Source organism: Dendrobates tinctorius, unplaced genomic scaffold (assembly GCF_039654945.1).
Source record: "Dendrobates tinctorius isolate UK_male_01 unplaced genomic scaffold, ASM3965494v1 ptg000030l, whole genome shotgun sequence".
Classification (NCBI taxonomy): Eukaryota; Metazoa; Chordata; class Amphibia; order Anura; family Dendrobatidae; genus Dendrobates; species Dendrobates tinctorius.
In genome coordinates, this window is record NW_027361698.1 from 24,972,643 (window position 1) to 24,988,107 (window position 15,465).

At 42.2% G+C, this 15,465-nt stretch overlaps 1 long non-coding RNA gene across 1 annotated transcript; it reads left to right on the forward strand.

Moving 5' to 3' along the window:
- The first annotated feature begins 253 nt into the window (after nucleotides 1–253).
- On the forward strand, nucleotides 254–5,049 carry LOC141086163 (uncharacterized). Its single transcript, XR_012231525.1, has 3 exons — nucleotides 254–349; nucleotides 452–617; nucleotides 2,163–5,049. It is a non-coding gene; the product is annotated as an uncharacterized lncRNA (long non-coding RNA).
- The last annotated feature ends 10,416 nt before the right edge of the window (nucleotides 5,050–15,465 follow it).

Consider the following 15,465-nt stretch of genomic DNA (forward strand, 5'->3'; position numbering starts at 1 on the left):
CGCTTTTGTTGACAGAGTAACTTCTTTTGTTGATAGTGTCTTCTCTTGTAGATACGGTATCATCCTGAGCTGTGCCATTTTCGTTCTCCAGCATGAGTGCTTCATATTGGTTGCTAAGCTGTGTGGGTGGTGATGACCACTTGATCCGTTTGCTTCTTTTCGTCACATGGCTCCACTTTTCAGCCTCTGTATGTGCTCTGAAGCTTTTCTCACTTTCCGTATCCTGAATGGTTGCTTCTGCTTCATCCAAGAAGTCCTCATGTTCTTTAATTACCTTCAATGTTGTTATTCTTTCTTCCAGTCCCTGCACCTTTCCTCTAAGAGGGCAACAAGTTTGCACTTCTGACAGGTAAAGTTGAGTTTTTGGTCCGGAAGATCCGTAAACATGTAGCATGTGTTGCAGGTGACCATGTGGATTTTCTTCTCTTCCATATTGCTATTGCTGATGCAGTCTATGATGGGTTTTGCGATGTCCTCAAACAGCGAGACCCGGCAAGTCCCAGCGATCGATCAGCTTAAGGCGACTCTTCTCCTCTTCCCAGAATGCACCGGAAATATGCAGATGAGCTTCCTGCTTCTCCAATCCCATTTACAGTTCTTTATAATTAACAGCTATGGTAAATATTTTTTCACAATTTATCTTGTACATTCTGTATTACAGGATTCCATCTTATTACAGTTACAGGGATATTTCGATCTGAAACAAAACAGAAATGATCACTGTGCTTCCTGAAAATATGATCTCATATGGTGGATATTGTACTAAATAGGCAATCTGCAGCTTTCATTGCTTCTTATCAAATGTAATACTTTTCTAGCAGCAGGGACGTCAAGACGGATTATATATAGATGGGGAGAATTTGTCTCCACACGTGCTCTCCTATCTGTCACACTGCATCCAGCCAAAACAGAGATATGGAATTTTAGTTCATGAATGTCAAGCCATTGGACAAGGGCGGTTGCAATGAATGCTGGGAAATGAGGGAAAAGAAGTTCCAACATCTATTGTGCTGATAGAATGCTGATGGAGAGAACTGCCCTCTCAAAAAGTGGGAAAGAAGAGTTACACAGCATGAGAACGGGGACACTTCCTGGCCATTTAGTACTGGTATGTGCTCCAAAAAGCAGCTTTACCTTGTGGGAGTTTGACCATGCTTTTCTACAAGATTTAGGTAAAAGAATATGGCTTGCATTTCATGTGATCACCTTTTTAAATAGAAGTTTAATGTTAGTGAGAGGAAATATTTTTAAAGTCCAGGTCTGGATCCCATACATAGCTAGTCCTGCTCTCAGCATCAGAAAGGTCATCGGAGTTCAGAGCCAAGGAATTTCAGCTCAATGACGTCAGCGCGAGCGCAGATAGAACTTTTCCCACGGCGCTCGCAGTGACAGTGAGGTAAAAGGAGTTCACGGCGAAGTACTGAGCAAGCACACGCAGCTCAGTGTCTCTGCTGGATGGCAGGTTGCATTGTCGCATCATGCAACAATGCAGCCTGCCATCTAGATGTAGCAGAGCTAGATGTGTCACGGGACAGACAATTGGATTATTATCTTGAAGAACATTGCCTTTGAAAACGATGTATAAATTACAGAGAATTGCTCTATGTAAAAGCTCATGTTAAAATCGCATTGCAATCAGATAGCATTTGCATGTAAATCAGATGCTAGGTGTTAAAAATCGGATCGTACTCGCAAGACACTTGCATTACACTCGTCCCACTTTTCTGGACCAAAATAGGACAGGTTTTTTGTTTGCACGGTAATGGATATGAGCCATAAATGGCATTATCAAGTGTCATAGCGACATTTAAAAGGCCTCCAAAATGGAAGTCATGTATCCCAGAGCAAACATGGTGTGCCAATGGCTTATCGTGGCAGCCGGTAGCTTTCCAAAGTCCTCTATGACTGTGATGATAGAATTTTAAAAAGCACGCAAGTTTAAGTGTGATTTTTTCTGTTTGGTTGTGGTGATGCCAATTTCCTGATGATTTTAGTAAACTGTAAGCCTAAGGTTTTCATGTATAAAGGATGAAAATTGTGTTTGACATTGTTTTATTCCTTTATGTGTTAGTTTTCAAAATTTGCTGGGTCAAATGTTTTGCATATTTTGTCTTGGGCAGTCAAAAATATTTGTTAAATATTTTTTGTTTGTGTGTTTTTAGGTTAAAACATGGCAAAGACAAAGACAAATTTATCACCAGATGTCAGGAAAATTATTCTGAGAGTGAAGTTAGGCAAAAGCCAAAAGGAGGTAGCAGTGGAATTCAACTGCTCTCAGAGTTAAGTGTCAGATATAATAAAGAAAGAAAAAGAAGGTTATGGAACAGCTGACAAACCTAGAAGTGGACGACCATGGAAAACTTCCTCCAAAGTTGGTCACATTATTAAGAAAATGTATCTGATCTGCATAAAACTGCTGTACAAATTTCGCACGAAATGAATGAAGAATACGGGGTCAAAGTGCGTCGCCAAACTGTGGTGTGACAGATAAGAGCAGTAGGGGTGAATGCACGAGTTCCAGTCAAGAAGGCAAGGCTTTCATCTCTACAAAGAACCAGAAGGTCCGACTTGAGTTTGCCAAAGAACACAGCTAATGGAAAGAGTCAGATTGGTCTAAGGTGTTGTGGTCAGATAAATCCAAGTTCAATCTGTTTGGTAGGGATGGCAAGCACTATATATACCGCCCAATTCAAAACCGTAATGAAGTAAGGTACGAAACACCTACAGTAAACCATGGTGGTGGCAAGGTCATGGTTTGGGGCTGCTTTTCTGCATCTGCCCTCTGCATAAAATTGATAGAAATATGAATGCTGCCATGTACAAGAATATACTGGAGAATGTAATGCTGCCGCATGGTAAAACTAAAGTAGGCAGAGGCTGGAAATTCCAGCAAGACAATGATCCTAAGCACATATCCAATTTAGTTAAAAATTGGCTAGCAAAGAAAAATGTTCGCCTGTTGCAATGACCAAGCCAGTCACCTGATTTAAAGGGAATCTCTCAGCAGGATTGTGCACGTAAACCTACAGACATTGTCAGGTCGGCGCCGTTATACTGTTTAAAATGATACCTGGGTTGATGAAATCCGTCTTGTGGCTGTTGCTTAATCTTTGTTTGCAATTTTCAGGTAATGATATGCTTGTGGTCCGGGGCAGCCTGAGGGGGTCTTCATGTGGTGCTCTGCTTAGGTTTTCATCTGTATGGCTTCTGACAGATAGCTGATCCCTTAGTGATCTGTCCTCTAGTTTACATAATGAATATTATATATATTGAGAGGAAAAAAAAATCACATGCAGCAGGCAGGCACCTACACTGTAGCATAATCACGTGTAATGTGCTTTTAAATCTTTAATGCTATAAATTCATTAAAAAAGTGTCTAAAAATGGCGCCGGACGCACCTTCTCAGTAACAGCTATTGGCGATCCGATAGCTTCTATTGCACAGGCGCCGCGGCGCCATCTTGCTTGAGAAAAAAATAGCTATCTTGTAAATGCAACCCTCTTCTCCCTCTCTTAACACACTGATAGCAACACTGCAGAAGAAATGCTAGCACAGGCTTCCAGTATCCGTTGTTTCAGATGCTGCACATCTTGTATCTTCACAGCATAGACAATTGCCTTCAGATGACCCCAAAGATAATAGTCTAAGGGGGTGAGATCGGGAGACCTTGGTGGCCATTCAACTGGTCCACGACGACATATAAACTTTCCAGGTAAGTAGAAATGTTCATGTAGAAATGCTCGAACCTGACACCCATAACTGATGGTATGGTGTGGTATATGGGGTACAAAGATAGTGAGGCCATTCTACATCAATGGAAACCTCAATGCCACTGGATGCCTGAAATTGCTACATGATGATGTGTTGCCCTCTTTATGCACTGAAGATGGCACGTTCCCTGAGTTTTTCCAGCAAGATGGTGCACCACCGCATTATGGGTGTCAGGTCCGAGCATTCCTACAAGGAATCTGACCCCCTTAGACTAGCATTTCTTCTGCGGTGTTGCTATCAGTGTGTCAAGAGTGGGAGAAGAGGGTTGCATTGACAATCCTACATAATGGGCAGCACTTTGAACACATTTTATAAGTGGTCATAAACTTGTAAATAACTCAAGAATAAAGGTACGTTAAAACCAAGCACATCATTGTTTTTCTTGTGAAATTCTCAATAAGTTTGAGGTGTCACATGATCCTCTTCCCACTGGAAAAAAAAAGTTGGATTCAAAATGGCCACCATGGTCACCACCCATCTTGAAAAGTTTCCCCCCTCCCTAATGTGCCACAAAAAGGAAGTTGATATCACCAACCATTCCCATTTTATTTAGGTGTATCCATATACATAGCCCACCCTGTATAATATTCATTATGTTAAAAACATTAAACAACAACCACAAGATGGATTTCATCAACCCAGGTATCATTTTAATCAGTATAACGGCGCTGACTTGACACTGTCTGTAGGTTACTGAGCACAATCCTGCTGACAGGTTCCCTTTAAACCCTAAAGAGTACCTTTGGGATGAGTTAGGGCGAAGAGTTGGGGCCCATACCCATAGCAATAAAGATGAATTGTTTGCAGATTTGCAAATAGAATGGAGCAAGATCCCTCAGGATGTCTTGAATACTCTAGTGGCTTCAATGCCCCGTCGGTGTGGTGCAGTAATTAAACCAAGAGGTTATGCTCCAAAATAATAAGTTATGGCATTGTAAGAAATGAATTACTCACTATGATGTGATCAGTAAATAGTATTTGCAAAACTTTGGCAGTCAGTGGAAGAGAAAAAAAAAAAAATCAAAAAAGTCAGAATTTTGTCAGTGCACTTCAGCTATGAAATGTAATAAAATGTGATTAAAAAAATGTATACACCAGAAAATGGTATTAATAAAAAACAGCTACTTAGCGCACAAAAAGAGAGCCCTCACAAAGAAAAATGTCAAAAGTTATTGACCTCTGAAAATGGCAACACAAGCCTGTTTTTTTTATAATCAGAATTTTTGTAACCATTAAATATCTCCTAGTGCAGAGAATCATAATCCAGGTCATTATTAACCCCTCAGTAAATGGCATAAACGAAAAAAAAAAAGGCTTTAGTGTGTTGGTTTTTTTCCCCTCATTTCACCACACTCAGAATTTTTTTCCCCTTTTCTCAGTACTTTATTTGGTAAAATGAATAGTGTTATTCAAAGTTACAACTCATCCAATTGATGGCTTGATGTCAACGCAAAAACGAAAAGGTTATGGCTCTTGGAAAAGGGTGAGGAAAGAATGGCGTTTCACATATTTTTCAGAACATTCTATTCTGACAAAAACACCTGACAAAATCTGTGACACCATGATGAAAAGCAGACAAACACCGTTATAGTGAGCAGGTCTGCTGGTGTTTGTCCACAGATGTGAACAGAGCATAAAGTTGGGTTTACATTACCCGATTTAACACGACTCCTGCTTGGCAAACATTTCCTGATGGGCGGTCATTTAGCAGTCGGATTACACAGGCAAATCTCACTTGCCGATGGGCACTGAGCAATCTGGAATAGATCTCTCACTGTTTACACAGGACAAGGCGCAGTCCAGAGCAATGATCTTTTGTGAAAACCATACGATCATTTCTCCCTATGAACGAGCATTTTACTCATTCATCAAGTGATCATCTTAGACTGCAAGATTATGGTGAAACGAGTCTTCCTAGGATCTTGCAGCATCAACACACAAACTCAGTGATGCAGAGGGAATTGTCGTCTTCAGCATATGTGCTGACAGAGCTATACAGGACTAATGGAGACTCAGGCTTTTCTAATAGAAAGGAAAGCACTCTAATATTACTATGTAGCAGTCACTACCAGGTCAATCAGGAAATATTAAGCATAAGTTGCAATGAGACTAGCGGTGAACTACCAGTAACGCAGTGTATGGCACTGATATCCAGCCAGAGCAGCGGTAGACTTACCCGCACATGTCATACTCAGTACCATATACAGTATACAGATAAGACATCGGGTACAGATATGCCTGATAATACAGGTCTTTACCACCAACACTGCCAACATACTGTACATTATCCCATGACAACACACATAGGCCTTATGAAAGGCTCTATACCTATATGATATTGCTATGCTTTGACCAATCACCTCCACACATTGCTCTACAGCAGACCTGGGCAAAGTGCAGTCCGCGGGCCACATCTAGCCCTCTGGCTGTCTCTGTCCAGCCCGCGGACCGAGACAGCCGTGCCTGCCTGCTCGCTGTCTCCCTAGGCACAAAAAGCATTAGTGGAGGTGGGGCCTCAGGCCACTTCCTCTACCAATCAGTGTGTGAAACAGCTGACGCGATGACGTAATTTTGTCACGTTAGCTGTGTACCACTGGAGAGTCAGCGCACTGGAGGCAGAGAGAGGAGCAGAGCGCCTGGGAACGGGACCGAGGTGAGTGTTTTTTTTTTCATGTGTATGTATAAATGGGGGTGAACATGGGGATTCTATGGGGGGTGAACATGGGGATTCTATGGTGGTGATGTACAGCACATGGGGATTCTATGGTGGTGATGTACAGCACATGGGGATTCTATTGGGGTGACGTACAGCACCTGGGAATTATATGGGGGTGACGTACAGCACCTGGGGATTATATGGGGGTGACGTGCAGCACATGGGGATTCTATGGGGTGACATGCTGCACATGGGGAGGCTATGGGAAGGCAGTATACTGTCATGCATAGAGTATCTGTAGGCCTATTATACTGTGTATAGAGAAGCTGTGGAACCATCACACTGTATATAATGGAGCTGTGGGACATAATACTGTGGAGTTGTAGATTGGGGGACTCAGTGGACGTTAGCAAATATTAAGTTGGCACTTAAAAAGCATTATTGTTATAGGGGCACTAAGTATTGTTGCCATAAAAGGGGCAAAATGTGGACACTGTTTTTCATGGTATATTCCATATATTCTATGGGACAATTTTACAATATAGAGCAGGGGTGGGCAATTAATTTTCCCAATGGGCCACATAGCTTGAAATTAATTCCACTCAATATTAATGTATTAATATTAATTGTATCACTTAATATTTAGCATAATTAAGTATGCTGACACCCCCCCTATATATATCTTAAAATCCCCCCACTGCCCCTTATGTACAGCATGAGCCTCACACAGCCTACTACATATGCGGCATGAGCCTCACACAGCCTCCCCATGTACAGCATGAACCCCACATAGCCTCCCTATATACAGCATGAGCCCCACACAGCCTCCCTATATACAGCATGAGCCCCACACAGCCTCCCCATGTACTGCATTATCCCCACACAACCTCCTTATATACAGCATGAGCCCTACAGTCTCTCCACATACTGAATGAGACCCCCACAGCATCCCCATATACTGATTAAGCCCCACACAGCCCCAGTTTCCCCATATACTGCATGAGGCCCCACACAGCCTCCCCATATACTGCATGAGGCCCCACACAGCCTCCCCATCTACTGCATGAGCCCCACACAGCCTCACTATATGCTGCATGAGCCCCACACAGCCTTCTTATATACAGCATGAGCTCTACAGTCTCTCCACATACTGAATGAGGCCCCACACAGCCTTTCCATATACTGCATGAGTCCCACACAGCCTTTCCATATACTGCATGAGCCCCACACAGCCTTCCCATATACTGCATGAGCCCCACACAGCCTTCCCATATACTGCATGAGCCCCACACAGCCTTCCCATATACTGCATGACAGTATACAGCATTCCCATAGCCTCACCATGTGCTGCATGTCACCCCCATGGGGATTCTATGTGCTGCATGAGCCCCCATAGAATTCCCATGCCTTGTACGTCACCCCCATTGAAACAACAGACAACAATGGTGGGCACCACAAGATAACTTGAAGTGGGATACACCCGAGGTCAATAGAATACCATGTACAAAGACAAAGGAAGCTATAGACCATATATACGAGGATTACCACAAAATATAATTAAAGTGAGCAAACATTTTTATTGGATACAAAAACAGCAAACAAGACACACATTAGAAACATTTAAAAATCACAACTAGTGACAATAGCAGCAAAATCATGTGCTTACAATAAAGCATGCAGTCCTACACCAACAACAGACATGCGTCGCTATGATGTATACAATATCTGCTATCTGCTGCTACTGTCACTAGTTGTGATTTTTAAATGTTTCTAATGTGCGTCTTGTTTGCTGTTTTTGTATCCAATAAAAATGTTTGCTCACTCATAACTATATTTTGTGGTGATCCCCGTCTATATGGTCTTTAGCTTTCTTTTTCTTTGTACACCCCCATAGAATCCCCATGTTCACCCCATAGAATCACCATCTTCACCCCCATATTCATACACATGGAAAAAAAGCACCACATACTCACCTCGGTCCCACTCCCTGGCGCCCTGCTTCTGGTGCGCTGACTCTCCGGCGGTACAGAGCTGACGCGGTGAGATGACGCTGATTGGTGGAGGAAGTGGCCAGAGGCCCCTTCTCCACTAAAGCTGGCTGCGGGAGACAGCGAGCGAGCGGGCGGTCACGGTACGGCCTGCCGGTTTCCAGCCCCACGGCTGTCTCGGTCTGCGGGCTGGACAGAGACAGCCAGAGGGCTGGATGAGGCCCGTAGACCGCACTTTGATCTAGAGGGCACAAAAGATGCATCATTATTATGTAAGGGGCAGTGTTGGGTATTATTATGTGGGGCACTAAGAGGAGTGCCGTTATTGTGCCAAATAACAGGTGCAGTAATAAGGGCCATACGGCAGCAGAGGCTCAGTATTGGGGTATCAGTAGGATGAGGAGGTTGTGCAGGTTGGGAATAGATGGCGACAGTGCTAGAAATGTGAGAAGTCAAATGTGTCTTTGTTGTAATCTCTGCAGATAAGTTGTGTGTGAAAGAAGTCTGGGCCAGATGAAAAAGACAAGAAAAACAAACTCCATCAGAAAGAACATCAGCTGTAAGCCACTATACATAACTGTACTGCAATCACTTATATTTTATGCAGTACTAGTATCTATCACTATATATCACCATTATCCGTGCACCACCATAGTTCTAATCAGGGTTACCAGGGGCCCATTTATATGTTTTGCCCCTTCCCTGACCTGGGCCCCTAGCTACGCCTCTGCATCAGACTACTGAGCTCAGTGATTGGCTGCAGCGGTCACCTAATGTTAAAACTGCATCCAAATCACAAAGACGGTATGAGAAACAAACAGTCAGCGCTGGAGCAGCAGGAGAAAGTATAGTAATTGTTATTTTTCTTATACATGAACACACTTGACACCTCCATTAGACTGACTCCAGATCAAGCCATCACTTGCACTACCTGCCATTTTTAACAAAATTTCTATATACAAGAAGCCAATTAAAAAAATGTAAACTGTATAATCCCTTTAAGTCACATATTGTTAAATACTACAGGTGCTCCTCACTAAACTAGAATATCATCAAAAAGTTCTTTTATTTCAGTTCTTCAATACAAAAAGTGAAACTCATTATATAGAGTCATTACAAACAGTGATCTCTTTCATGTGTTTATTTCTGTTAATGTTGATGATTATGGCTTACAGCCAAATGAAAACCCAAAAGTCATTATCTCAGTAAATTAAAATACTTTATAACCCCAGCTTGAAAAATAATTTTAAAATCCGAAACGCTGGCCTACTGAAATGTATGTTCAGTAAATGCACTCAATACTTGGTCGGGGCTCCTTTTGTATCAATTACTGCATTAATGTGGTGTGATATGGAAGCGATCAGCCTTTGGCACTGCTGAGGTGTTATGGAAGCCCAGGTTGCTTTGATAGCAGACTTCAGCTCATCTGTCTGCATTGTGGGGTCTGATGTCTCATCTTCCTCTTCACAATACCCCATAGAATCTCTATGGGGTTAAGGTCAGGCGAGTTTTCTGGCCAATCAAGCACAGTGATACTGTTGTTTTTAAACCAGGTATTGGTACTTTTGGCAGTGTGGGCAGGTGCCAAGTCCTGCTGGAGAATGAAATTTCCATCTCCAAAAAGCTTGTCGGCAGAGGGAAGCATGAAGTACTCTAAAATTTCCTGAGAGATGGCTGCGCTGACTTTGGTCTTGATAAAACACAGTGGACCTATACTGGCAGATGACATGGTTCCCGAAACCATCCCTGATGGTGGAAACTTCACACTAGACCTCAAACAGCTTGGATTGTGGCCTCTCCACTCTTTCTCCAGACTCTGGGAACTTCATTTCCAAATGAAATGCAAAATTTACTTTCACTGAAAACAACACCTTGGACCAGAGCAACAGTCCAGTTCTTTTCCTCCTTGGCTCAGGTAAGATGCTTCTGGCGTTGTCTATTGGTCATGAGTGGCTTGACACAAGGAATGCGACACTTGTAGCCCATGTCCTGGATACATCTGTGTGTGGTGACTCTTGAAGCAATGACTCCAGCAGCAGTCTACTCCTTGTGAATCTCCCCAAATATTTGAATGGTCTTTTCTTAACAATCCTTTCAAGGCTGTAGTTATCCCTGTTGCTTGTTCACCCTTTTCTACCACACTTTTTCCTTCCACTCAGCTTTCCATTAATATGCTTGGATACAGCACTCTGTGAACAGCCAACTTCTTTAGCAATGACCTTTTGTGGCTTACCCTCCTTGTGGAGTGTGTCAGTGACTTGCCTTCTATTTATCTCACAAGTCAGCAGTCTTCCCCATGATTGTGGAGCCTACTGAAATAGACTAAGGGACCTTCTTAAATGCTTAGGAAGCCTTTGTAGGTATTTTTAATTATTCTAATTTACTGAGATAATGACTTTTGGGTTTTCATTGGCTGTAAGCCATAATCATCAACATTAACAGAAATAAACACTTGAAATAGATCACTCTGTTTGTAATGACTGTCTAATATATCAGATTCACTTTTTGTATTGAAGAACTGAAATAAATTAACTTTTTAATGATATTCTAATTTTGTGAGAAGCACTTGTGTAATTAAACAATTTAATATTTGTTGGACATTATAAAGACTTAAAATTCTACAAAGACATGTTTTCCCCTTTTAGAAATAATGTTCAGTGTAGACACTTAATACATGACAAAATTTAATTTATTGGGAAAGAGACAATTGAAAATCGTAGAGAATATCAAATAAAACCACTAGATGGCGTAGTAAGACAAAAACTACATATAACAAACTAAAGAGATAAAAAAAAACAATTAATATTAAATAAATGGGCCAAAGTATAATATCATACAAAATCTATTACTTAATACCAACCACTCTTAATTCGATTAATGGCAGGTACACTAGCCTTCAGCTCAGGGGTAAGTAATTAATTTTGAATTCTGTTAGCTACTAAAGAAATCATGGACCACAACTCTAGGAATGAAATCAGCAGTAATAAGGTGACTACCACATTTATTCTTATAGGCATCATCTCCATAGGGCAGAACATCCTGGGTTGTACGTTCTGTGTTATACAACATTTTTGGCGACTGCGATACGTACTACCAGAGGTCAGGATGAGAGTTGGTGGGATTACTGGAGCAGAAAATTAAAGTGGAGCCGGACTGAAAGATGCTTTGTGAAAAGGAAAGATCTCCAACTGCAGCAATTAAGAGAAAGAAAACACAAATAATTTTGAGCTCCTCTTCAAAATCACTGGAGTGAAGGTAAATGTAATTTTGGTGTACAAGTTACACATAATTGGACATTTACATGATGGAGGACCCTTGATGCAGTCAGGATAGGACCAGAGCTGTGGATGACGAATATCATTTAGACACAATTTAGAGAGATAGTAAAATAGAGAAGTGAAACCCTGGAATAATTGGGGTCAGAATATTGACCGGCCACAGGTCATTACTCCAGTGAACATAAAGAATAAGAGTCTACAGCGTGTCATCTGTGTCAGCAGGGGCTGCAGCATAGTAATGAGTCTGAATACAATGGACATATTACATCCGTTTTCACCAACTAAACCTAATATAGTGGGGGCATCAGCTCTGACCCGAGTCATTGATGGCACTTTTGAAGGTGTTCTGTGGTATCTGACACCAAGACATTAGCAACAGATCTTTCAAGTCCTGTAAGCTGCAAGCTGATACTTCCATTGATCAGACTGCATTGGGGAATTTGGAGAACAAGTTAAAGTACCACTCCACCGTTTTTTTTGTTATTGCAGGCCTGGAATGGGGCTACTAATCTAAGGTCCCTGCACCTATCTTATATTGACCGGCCACTGGTTGTGACCTGCCAATTCGTTGCAGTGTTTGCTGGAGCAATCCGGAAGTTACAACTCATTGTAAGAAAATGAGAACCAGAACTTACATTAAGAGCATATGACTCTTAGCTCTGCCTTCCGGTTGGTCAGAAGTTGAGGTCCCAAGATGGCAACGTCGGAAGGCGCTTAAGACCTTGGCTGGTAAGTATAATACTAGAGTTAGGGAACTTCGATTACTAGCACCACTCCAGCTCCCATCTCCTTCAAAGTAGTGTCAACCAAAGCCCCCATTACAGGTATAATGATAACCAAAGCTTTTCCACAGAAATCACTCCAAAGCAGTACACTGAGATCCAGAGGTTCCCTCAATACCCCCATTCAGTATTCTCCCATCAAGGACTCCCAACACACTGTCACATCCAGCTTTGAGCACCTCCTCTAACAGGTTGTACCATCCTCCAGCGTACCATACCTAAAACATTTCTAAACCCCTAAGACCACTATATTTGCTTCCAGATCTGTTCTGTGCAGGGCTACTCACAAAAGTGACCATTTTGAGATGTTCTCTTCATACCTGTTTGCTAGACCTGGAGCTAACGCACCATGCTGGCAGACAGTCGCGAGCCACAATTCATGGGACCACGAGCCACATGTGGCTCCCAAGCTACAGGTTGGGGATCCCTGGCCTAGGACAAAAAAAAAAAATCATCAGGTCACTTGGTTCCATTACGCCAAGGTCCAATTCTAATGCCTTAATGCACATTGTAGGGCGCTTTGGGCAGTGAATGTAGGTCAGGATAGTAACGCTGGTGTAATTCTACAGAAGAAATACAGTACCAAAAATTGCGGAAAAATCTAATATGGTCATAACACACAAGCCCCAATGTATCAAAGCAATTTTGCCAGAATTCTGGTGTAAATCACTTAGAAAGGCCACAAAATTTAGATGCAGCTCGGAGTTGTGCAAAACATTTGCAACTTGCCATTTTAATCCAAGTTTCTCCCAGCCCCAACAAAATGGGCAGAGCTGGGATGGGATCATGATGCCTGAGCTAATCTAATTCATGATGAGATGTGGCGTGTTTCTTAATCCACAAATCTTACTCCAGTCCTGGACTGGAGTAACATTTGTTGCAAAGTGCACATGACTTGTGAGACCCTCCTGATTCATTAAGAGGCATGTGCGTACTAATGAATCAGGATCTTCTGATTGCCTGTCTAGATGAATTAGTCACGACGTATTGAAGCTGCTGCATACTAGTCAGAAATACATCAACACAGTCTATTGCGGTGGGTAGCCGCTAGATAAGAAGAGATTCCAACTAAAAAATATTACATTCAAAATTAAATGTTTTTTATTTATAACAATGGAATAAAATCATAATAAAACATGACCCCGGAAGAGGTGGGCAGCGAAACTGCACCGGACGGGCGTGAGGGAGGCACAGCCTACTACTGGGACCGTCAGTACCTACCCCTAGTCAGCACAGTATAGCTGCACGAACTACTACATCATTTTCTACCCAGGTAATGGAACTATATTTATGAGTATACTATAACTGGCCCTGGGACACTATTGTAAGGGTATGGTCTGAATCTATTCGATCCATGCTGTGGGGCCTTTATGTTGCAGGTTCATCATTGAAACACAGGCTTCACTAAAGCCAGGTTCACATTGCGTTAACACAGCCCGTTCAATGCATAGCGTTGACGGGCTGTGTTAACACTATAGCATAATGCAATATGCGCTATGCTATACCGCTAGCGCAGATGCTCCATCTGCGCTAGCGGTGACGAAGGCTCAGACGCTGCAGCCCGCGTCCGAGGCTCTGTCACTGAATGATAGCACATCGCGAATGGGTGCCGCTTTACCGTATGCGTCGTGATGCGCCCGACAATTCAGGGCAATGGCAGCATTAATGGACTGCGTTACACCGCGTTATGCCACGATGTAACGCAGTCCATCTAACTGACTGCCATACCGCAGTGTGACCCCAGCCTAAGATACCTATATAGTAACTCAGCCCCCTGCATCATTCATACCTACTCACATGGAGTTTTCCTAGGTTTAATATTTATTGAATTACTTTTACAATATACATTTTTTATACTCCCTCTACCAGTAGCACTTTATACCAGCACATTGTACTTTTCGATGCTTTGATAGGATATTCACTTTGTGCATCAGGTACAAGTCCTAGTGGTTCAATCACTAACCAAGGTATATTCCTTTTTTGGTCCCCTATATATTTTTCATGCAATAATACTGGCGTCTCCCTCCGTTTTGGAGGTTTCTTTGCCCTGTCTTTTTTAGGTATTGTAGTTTTATTCTATTGTTAGAAATAAACATTTAATTTTAAATCTAATATTCTTTAGTTGGAAGCTCTTCTTGTCTAGGGACTACCCACCGCAATGGACTGTGCTGATGGATTTGAAGTGTCCAACGATTACTGACCTTTTGGACACATAGGAATTATACTAGTCAGAAAGGCTAGCCTCCACTACCCACACAAGTCAGCGAGTCTCTGACGCCCAGCAGACTGGCTGTCCTTTCTTTGACCACTTCTGGTAGGTAATAACCTCTGAATACTGGGAATATCCAGCAAGAATCACCTTCTTGTAGATCCTATCACCCAGTCATTTAGTTATCACACAAGTCAGGAACCTCAGATAGGTGGTGCCCCATTACATACTATTACGTGAAGATGATTAAAGGCACTGCCATTATGGGCCGGGGGTTACCAGTGGGAGGACAGATGTAATGGACAGTCGCCCTCCTACTACAACTGATCGGGTCAGTGAAATCTAAGCAGCGATCAGGCCTGATTCGCCACTGTACATGTGGTGACACTATAGTGGCCATGATTCCCAGACCTGATGTTACTAGAGGCAGACTGGATTCCCAGAATATCCGAGCAGGTGCCTGTGATACACCGGTGAACATAACATTTATTTCTAGTTTGCTGGCATAATTAAACGAAAATTATTTTTTGGGATTAAAAAAAAAAAAAAAATTATAAAATATTTAAAAAACACTTCTATTACTCTGAAATATACATAAAATTATAAGGTTTCTAATAATGGTCCTATAAGTATTATTTCATTAGAATGAGTCTGCTCTGTCACTATAGTATGTCTCCATCTGCTGGTCACAATGCTGCAGTGCTACACAGTAGCTATAATACAGCAGGGATCTTCTAGGTTTAACACTAGTGTTTCCTCCTTCCACCCACAACCACTTCC